Genomic DNA, 8,466 nt, shown 5'->3' with positions numbered 1-8,466 from the left:
GATACAAAAATATTCAAGTGCATCTATACTATGTGTTGCAGTAGAGGATATTAGGTAGTTTAATTATTGGAAGCAGGAAAGGTTCATTAGCACAACTCTCTGATTATCAATTCCTGACAGCATAGTCATGACTGCTCAACTCCCACAGACCCCTTCATGTAAAACTGCAGTCCACCTACCCAACCCAACAGCTCTCCAGCCTTGAAAGCAGTTGGATGCCACACACATTTAATTTTTCCACCAGAAAATTTCTTTCTCTACTGCTTCTAAGTCCAGAACACACAAACAAGAAACTTCATGCATGACTTTATGATTTTGAACATGCTTTTATGATTTAGAACATTTTTGAACATTAATCAACAATACATCCTCCAATAGTGAAAGATGGGTAAGATGATAGCTTGCAGGTACAGCACATAAGAGACTGCAGCTGACACATTAATTTCTCTTCTTTTACATAGCAATTTGCTCACGTATCACGTATCCAAATAACTGTGAATGAAATAGGTGCCAAGCCCCCACCAAAGTCCAGTCTGGATCCATAAATTAGACAATTGTCCAATCTTCTCATCTTCTAGACCTATCTAGTAAATATCAAATAGATTAGGCTTTTCACAGAACAGGAGTGCTCATTCATCACATGGAAAACCTGGTTATAATTCTCTGCCTTGGAGGGACTTAAGCTCACATGTCCAACCTCCCACCTCCCTATTTACAAAGTCATGAGGTGGAGGAAAAGAGATACTTAACTCTTGTTTAAAGTGTTTTGTTTTGATAAATATTTAATAATTAAAAATAAAATAAGAGTACAGGCAGCTACATGAGCAACAGCAATAGCACATCTGAGCTTTGCTGCTTAAAAACTGATTGCAGTCCCATCTCTACTACCGATGGTGGCTAGCACACTGTTTTGAGAGGTAAGAGAAGGGCTGAAATCCACAGAAGATGAGGAGAGAGCTGTACCCAGTTTGCCACATGCTGGCTGACTGCTCTGGCCACACAAAAAGCTATGTAACAGGGTGCCACAGTGTCAGCCTCCATTCCACTGTCCTGAAAAGAGATTTAGGATCACAACATTTCAAAGATATGACAACACATGTCATTTCAGGCAGCCTCAATGGCTGAATGGCACAGTAATTTCCTATATCATCTGAATTTGGGTGTTATTTGAAAACCCATCCAATAAGCAGGATCGTGCTGCTACTTATTTGTCTTTCACATTTACTATTCACACCAGTTCTGCAGCTTTTAAGTGTCCTGATTCGTCATCTGCTCCTAAGTGACTAGAGAGACTTAGGATTATTACTGACATTAGTTTAGCTGCACCTACTTATGGTTTCTCTAGGGCCTTGAACAACAAGAAAGGAAACAATATGGACACAGGCGTTCTGCAAGTCTTTTAGCTAGTATTTTAATGCTCATATGGAAATGGATTATATGCAAGTTTAAATAGACATGGCATTACCACTTCCTGTGGTGAATTTCTTCAAGTGAAAGCATTTATCTGGTGCAGAAAAGTATGCTTTACAACAGATACAGTGTAGAGAAGCAGTTTGGCTGGAAATTTCAAGCAGTGAACTGTGCTTTTGTGTAGCCACAAAGTGAGGCTGAGAGCCACAATCTCTGGCTCTGAGCACAGCTGTCTCTGCTGCTACTCCTCTGTCTTTGCTCAAGGCAAGTAAGAAAGACCATGAAAAAATGTCTTGGTTGTGATCAGACCATTTCTCTCCTAATAATAAAAATGAATGTTCTGCACAAACTTTACCGGCTCCACCAAAATCAAGTCATAATTAAGTTACTCAAATCAGAATGAATTTTGTACCTACTTACATCCTAGACCTCAGTTTACCTTCGTTCTTCAAGAAAGTTATATCTCCCCAAAGACATTAGTACAACTGCACATTGCCTTTTACCAAGAAAAGTGGCACAAACCTTGCTTTGCAAGTTTGAATATGAGAGTGTAGTCTATTTACAACTCTCAATAAGGTGTACTTTGTGATGAAAGCAGAATGATTTTTTTTCCTCAAGTGAAATTTATTCTGTTCTACAGGTATTGTGAAAGCAAGAAGCACCCACTTGGATTTTATTAATAAAAGGAGTATGATTTAATAAAAGAATATTACACATTTGAAATGGTCAGAGATGAATAAGACAGCATGCCTCATTTTAAAAATAGAAATACTTCCCTCAGTTCTCAAAAGCTGTTCCCATTCTCAACACATGCCCCTCCACACTAATAATATCTTGGTGCAGCTAAAAGATTAGTTACAAGGTGCACTATATTATTTTGGTTCTTTGACATTTATAACCAGAAGACACAGAATAATTTTTCAGATTCATAAATCGAATCAACTTTTAAAAAAACTTTATAAAAAGACCACTTCAAATATTTCCAAAGTCCTTTTTAGCAGACCTGCTGTGTACCAGGTATCACATCTGATATACAGACTCCCTGAACAGAGTCTGATTTAAGTCCCTACTCAACCACATGCTGCATGAAACCTTCTACATCAAGGATAACAAATTATTTACTTGCTTAAAGTTGTCCTTAACTGAACAGGAGTTTAATATCCTCCTTCCTGTCAGTCTTCACACTTGTTCAGCAAAGAAAGCCTGGCTAGACCAGTCTTTCTAGCTTCCCTTTCCTCTACTGCATCTGTAAACATTTGTTTTGTAGGGCTAGGCGGCATTTTGAGACCCATAGGTTGCAATTTCCTCCTCAGCCACTGTTTTAGACCTCCGTTTCTGAGTACAAGTATGTACCTCACTGTTTGGCTAAGTCTTCCAGATAAGCAGCAGCCTCTCTGGACTCACACACATACTGCTTTGCAGTAGGTAGGAATAAGGCATCTTCAGAAAGGGTTTTAGACCACACATTATGACAGAGATACACTTAATGCAGAAGGGCAGAGAATTAAACAACTTTTGTTATTTGCTAGTCACAGTGACCAGATCCAGTCCAATAGGGCCTTAAGCCCGTTACCATGGTCTTCCTATTGACTCAAAAACCCAGAAATCACTTTGACATTTAAGAATTGAATCCATGCTGCGTTTTATCCAAGACTCCCTGAACACCAAATGGTGAAAGGAACTGGGGGATTTCCCCCATGCAAAATGTCACATGGTTTTCCCCCACTAGAGTGGTAGGATACAGGCAGACTTGTACAGCAGATCAGAGTTAGTCAGTTCAGACAACAGATTACTTGGAGGTTAAAAAAAGTGTTCTGACAATGGTGTTTACTGAATATGCTTCTGAGGTCTGGCTAGTTCACCAGTTACTTTCCATTGTTTTGAAGGCTGTTTCTAATAGATGGTTTATGTTTTCTGATGGTGACAGCTTGAGAAGTCCTTTCACTATTCTAACAGCTGATTAAGCGGCATTCTTGTTTTCAGACAAATAATCAAGGAACCCATTAATTTCTCCTATACAGAAATTAATTTAATACTCAGATATTTGTCTTATCCTGTGAAATCTGCTACTGCACAAGGTAAGGAGAGACAAGCATTGTGCTAATACATCCCTTTTTAGGGTAAGAACTAGAATACTATTTCTAGAAAAGTTGGGGTTTTTTTTGGTCCATTTCTTTGACATACTGGATATTAAAAGTTTAGGCCTTTACTACCCTCTATGGCCTCTTATTGAGATTTCAGGCATAAACATACCATAGGTGAAACATCACCTCTGAACAGTAGTTTCAACTGGTGAGGTACTGCATAAGGATTCAGTCATTTCCAGTGGTGTTCAAATGTCCTGTTACATTTTTCAGTCCTAACCAAAGAACTATTGATTTTAAACTACAGTGTCATGGATTATATTACTGAAAACAAGTTAGGTAGAAACTTCCTTTAATAATTAAACAGAGCTGAAAAGGGAGCTCAGTTCTTTGATTACCTGTGACTTTGCATTCTGCTTCAGCTTTGATCTGGACAAGCAGGTAGATAAATGGTTTACATAGAAGGTCACACAACTTCATTCACTTAACTCTGGAAGGCTGTGATACATACATATATATAAATATATATATTTATATACATACCAGGCATTTACGTGATGTTCACACTCTAGGCTTTTAACTGAATCCAATGTAAGTCTGGAGTGCTCTTTAGCTCATAATAAAAGCAACCTAGGGTAGAATTTCCAGAGCCTACCTCTAGGACTCCATCCACTTCTAAGCTCCCTTTATCTACTATGCTTTTGATCAGGGACAATAGATATTTTCAAAGGCCTCGGCTGAGACGATTCCAAGGTTTTTCTTCTCCTGAGAACACGAAGTCCATTAGCAGAATCCCTGTTCTCATGTACTCCCTTGAAGCTGATCTTCTCAGCCTTTACCTACAGCAAATATCAGCCACAAATTATTATGAAAAGTATGCTCATGTTTTCTAATATTAAACTTGCTGGGTCTTAACTGCTTTCAACTCTAGTACATTGAAAAATGAAAAAAAGTTTCCCTTCTAATCCCCCAAAAGTGATTGTCTAGATGCACAGAAGATGGAGATGCTATGTTTCCAGCTGGAACTGCTCACATATTGCAAAAAAAAAAGAAAAGAAAAGAAAAAAGGTGGGGCAATAGGGTCTCAAAAGGTCTAGAATTTAAATAAATGAAGAACTGCTAGATTACTAATTGCAATCAGTTTGCCTAGCCTCTGCTCCCCAGCCAAAGGGAAAGGTAATTTCAGCATCCCAGACATGCTTTTATATCCCCATCCTTTCAGCCTGTGTATCACACCTCCAGCTATGCATTCAGCATTACCCTCATGTTGACTGTAAACAACATGGCATTTTATTCTATTACTTTGACATGGGTTCCCTATGGGAGTTTATGGTGAGGCATTTTCAAGACTTAACCTGTTGGAAAGCATCACACGGATCTAGTATTCTAAACATTCTTCCCTTCCTTGCCTTTCTTAAGAGTCCAAATCAGTTTTGCTTTTCATGATCTGTATATTGGTCTTTCTGCAGGCAGGAGTCTATAGCTGTCTCATACTCTCCACAACACAGAGAGATCCAGTACAATTTGGACTGCACACAGTTGGTATTATTCTTTCAAAAAATAAAACAGTTTACAGTCAATTTCTCAAAAACAATTCTTTACATAAATATGACCTTAGTACTTATGATGACTTGGGTTTTTTATGCCTTTTCAAAAACCTATCAAATGGACAAGTAACATATTTTCATGCTATAATAAAGGGTATGCATCCCTATTTTATTTAAAAAGAATGTGGGTTTTAGAATAAAGGCTACAGAACATCTGGTGCCTATCACAGAAATCACCCTTACTGGAAAACAAAGCACATACTTATCTATCACTAGATGGAGGCAGTACAAAAAGGGCAAAAATTACAATACCTGTGAAAAAGGAATAGTCAGTGGTTCAGATTTCTGCTTCCAGCTCTCAAGTATGGTACTTCTATCTTTTATAGTGTATGTTTTACTACACATTTCTTACATTACAAATGAATCTATTCTAGGGTCGCAGGGGCTGGGTACAATATGACTAGATACATGGCAATACAGCAGGAGTGATTTACAGCATGTCATTTGTGTGAAACAAATTGGCACCTAACCTATAGTATCTATGTTTGTATCTGGTTGAAGGAGATGATAACACTGTTTGTGAAGTACATCACATTTGTTATCTTACTATAACATGGATTTCCCTTGAAACAACTTGCTCTTGTATCACTTGTGAATAGATGGAAGAAATGGAAGAAACATAGCATGGGTGCTTTCATATGAAGAAAGGAAATGGATGCCCTTACACTAAGATCTCCAACTTAGTTCCTAGCATACAATTTCAACTTGACTTCACCTAGTGAAACAACTCTGACTTATCATTTACAAAAATAGTTCTTGAAGAGATCCATAGCATTTTATTTTTTAATTTGTCCTTAATTAAAATCCAGATTATGATCCATGATCATAACACTGAGTGCTGAAATCACTCATATTATTTCAATTGCAATTATTACTCAATCGCATATGAGTAATTACTCACGAGTGGGAGAAATGGCTGCAAGCATTTCCTTTAATCCTGAAACTTTTCTCTTCAGAGACTCTTTCAGCCTTCATCTTCTAACTCGGTTACATGCTGAATTTCTATTCTGCTTCTTCTGTTCTTCCTTGACATTTTTACTCTTGTTGTTGTTCTTATTGAGTAAACTGGCTTCAGGATACATTTAAGAACATTAATATTGTAACCTGGAGAAGATGACAAATGTTGTTAAAATATAAATTCTCTTATGTAAATCTTTTTTCCCCATTTTAATTTAATGCCAATAAAGGAAAAAAAGGCCCAGAAATGCCAAAATTAATACCAGTAAAATAAAATTAACTGAAACCAGCTGGCAAGACTTACGAATTTAGATTTTCTCCCAGTTTATTTTGTGGTTATTTTTTTTTTAAAAGATGGAGTTTATCAGTCAAAATTTTGAGGTGACTATCCATGGAAAACAGTAATGGAAAAAGAAAAGCAAAAAAAAAAAAAAAGTGAGGGAAGGCTTGAAACTGCACAAAGGCACCACAGTAGAAAGCAACCCACCGTACTTCACTGTGAGTTGAAAACGGCAGCGGCAGAGGCCAGCTCTTTTGGTATGTTTATTTGTTTTTTAAACAAATAAAGCCGGCTAATGGTATCCTGGGCTGCATTTGGCAAAGCATTGCCAGCAGGTCAAGGGGGGTGATCCTTCCCCTCTACTCAGCACTGGTGAGGCCACACCTGGAGCACTGTGTCCAGTTCTGGGCACCCCAGTATAAGGGAGACATAGACATACTGGAGAGAAGGGCCATGAAGATGATTAAGGAACGACAGCATCTCTCCTACAAGGAAAGGCTGAGAGAGCTGGGACTGTTTGGTCTGGAGAAGGCTCCGGGGGCATCTCATCAATATGTATAAATCCCTGAAGGGATAGTGCACAGAGGATGGAGCCAGGCTCTTTTCAGTAGTGCCCAGTGATGGGACTAGAGGCAATGGGCACAAACTGAAACACGGGAGCTGCCGTCTGAACATCAGGAAACACTTTTTACTGTGAGGGTGACTGAGCACTGGCACAGGTTGCCCAGGAAGGTTGTGGAGTATCCCTCCTTGGAGATATTCAAAAGCTGTCTGGACATGGTCCTGGCCAACTGGCCCTAGGTAGCCCTGCTTGAGCATGGGGGTTGGACAAGATGACCTCCAGAGGTCCCTTCCAACCTGAACCATTCTGTGATTCTGTGATCTTTCTGATCTGATCTCCCAACCTTCTAATAGTCCCTGCTATGCTTTCTCCTGCCTGACCCATATAGTGGCAATCCTAGGCATATGTGGTGCTTAGCATTCCCACTTCTGCTTGTAATGTATTGCTGGATGTATTGCCATGTGTTGTCTTTGTGAACAAAGTGCTATCATCTTGCTCTTTCCATTTCCATTCTTTTTCTTGGCAACCTTCTAGACATCTATTCTCTCTTGCCTTGGCATATCTCTGACAGTTAACAATAATAACTTTTGCTGAAGACAGGTGCTTCTGCATCTTTATAGAAAACTTTACATAAGTTAAATGGGAACTATCAGTTTGTCTAGAAAAGTTAGTTCAGAGATCATAATTTTGGATTTCCAGCATTTGGGTGTAGGAGTCCAATAAATGTGTACAAGCCACAAGTTATAGGTAAAATTCTTACTCGAGTAACTCTGGGGGAATCTGATTTTAGGGGATGGGTACAAACACATCAGCTGAGCATTTGCACATACCCGTGATTAGTCAGGCAAATTATTTAAATTTGCTTCTACAAACAGAATATTTGCAACATAAGTAGGTGCACAGAATTCTGGGCATATCATGCATAATTAAATAGCTTTGGCCAAAGGTTTCTTCCTAATGAATTTTCCCTAAGAAGCAACAATCTTAGAACCTCTGTTAGAAATGTCTGGAAGCATTACCCTTAAAAATCAAACCAAACCAAAATTAATTTTTCTTCTAACTGCATTTTTTTCCTTTCAGTATAGACTAGGCACAGCTAGTGTACTTTTTTTCTTGCTGCCTTTACTGCAAAGCTTTCCTAGGATATTGTATCTAGTCAGACCCCATTAAAATCACCAGCAAATAGAAATGTCTTTAACCTAGATTTAAAACCACAGCCTGATCCAGTATTTAAGATCTTGGCCAGGAATTTGCTCCACAGTCACCATCCATAATGACTGAGAGGTCAGAGGCTACTTTGCTACTCACAAGTGCAAATGGAACCGCAAATGTACTGGCGTTCACTTGCTGCCGATTGTAAGGCCAAGGCTTGTTTTGCAATAGGGCATGGAAGATTAAAATAACACGGGAGACTTGGCTAGAGGACAGGTCCAAGTGGACCTTGAAGGAAGTAATTACTTTGTACTACTGTACTCCCTCTTCCTCCCTCTGCTCTTTCACTTCTTTATGTGCTTAATTGTAAAGTACCCTCCACTCCTTCTATCACTGTTTTAGTTTTTCCTTGTA

The sequence above is a fragment of the Pygoscelis adeliae genome, unplaced genomic scaffold (genome assembly GCF_000699105.1).
Source record: "Pygoscelis adeliae isolate BGI_AS28 unplaced genomic scaffold, ASM69910v1 Scaffold10, whole genome shotgun sequence".
In the NCBI taxonomy this organism is placed as follows: domain Eukaryota; kingdom Metazoa; phylum Chordata; class Aves; order Sphenisciformes; family Spheniscidae; genus Pygoscelis; species Pygoscelis adeliae.
Note: the sequence above shows the minus strand (reverse complement) of the source record.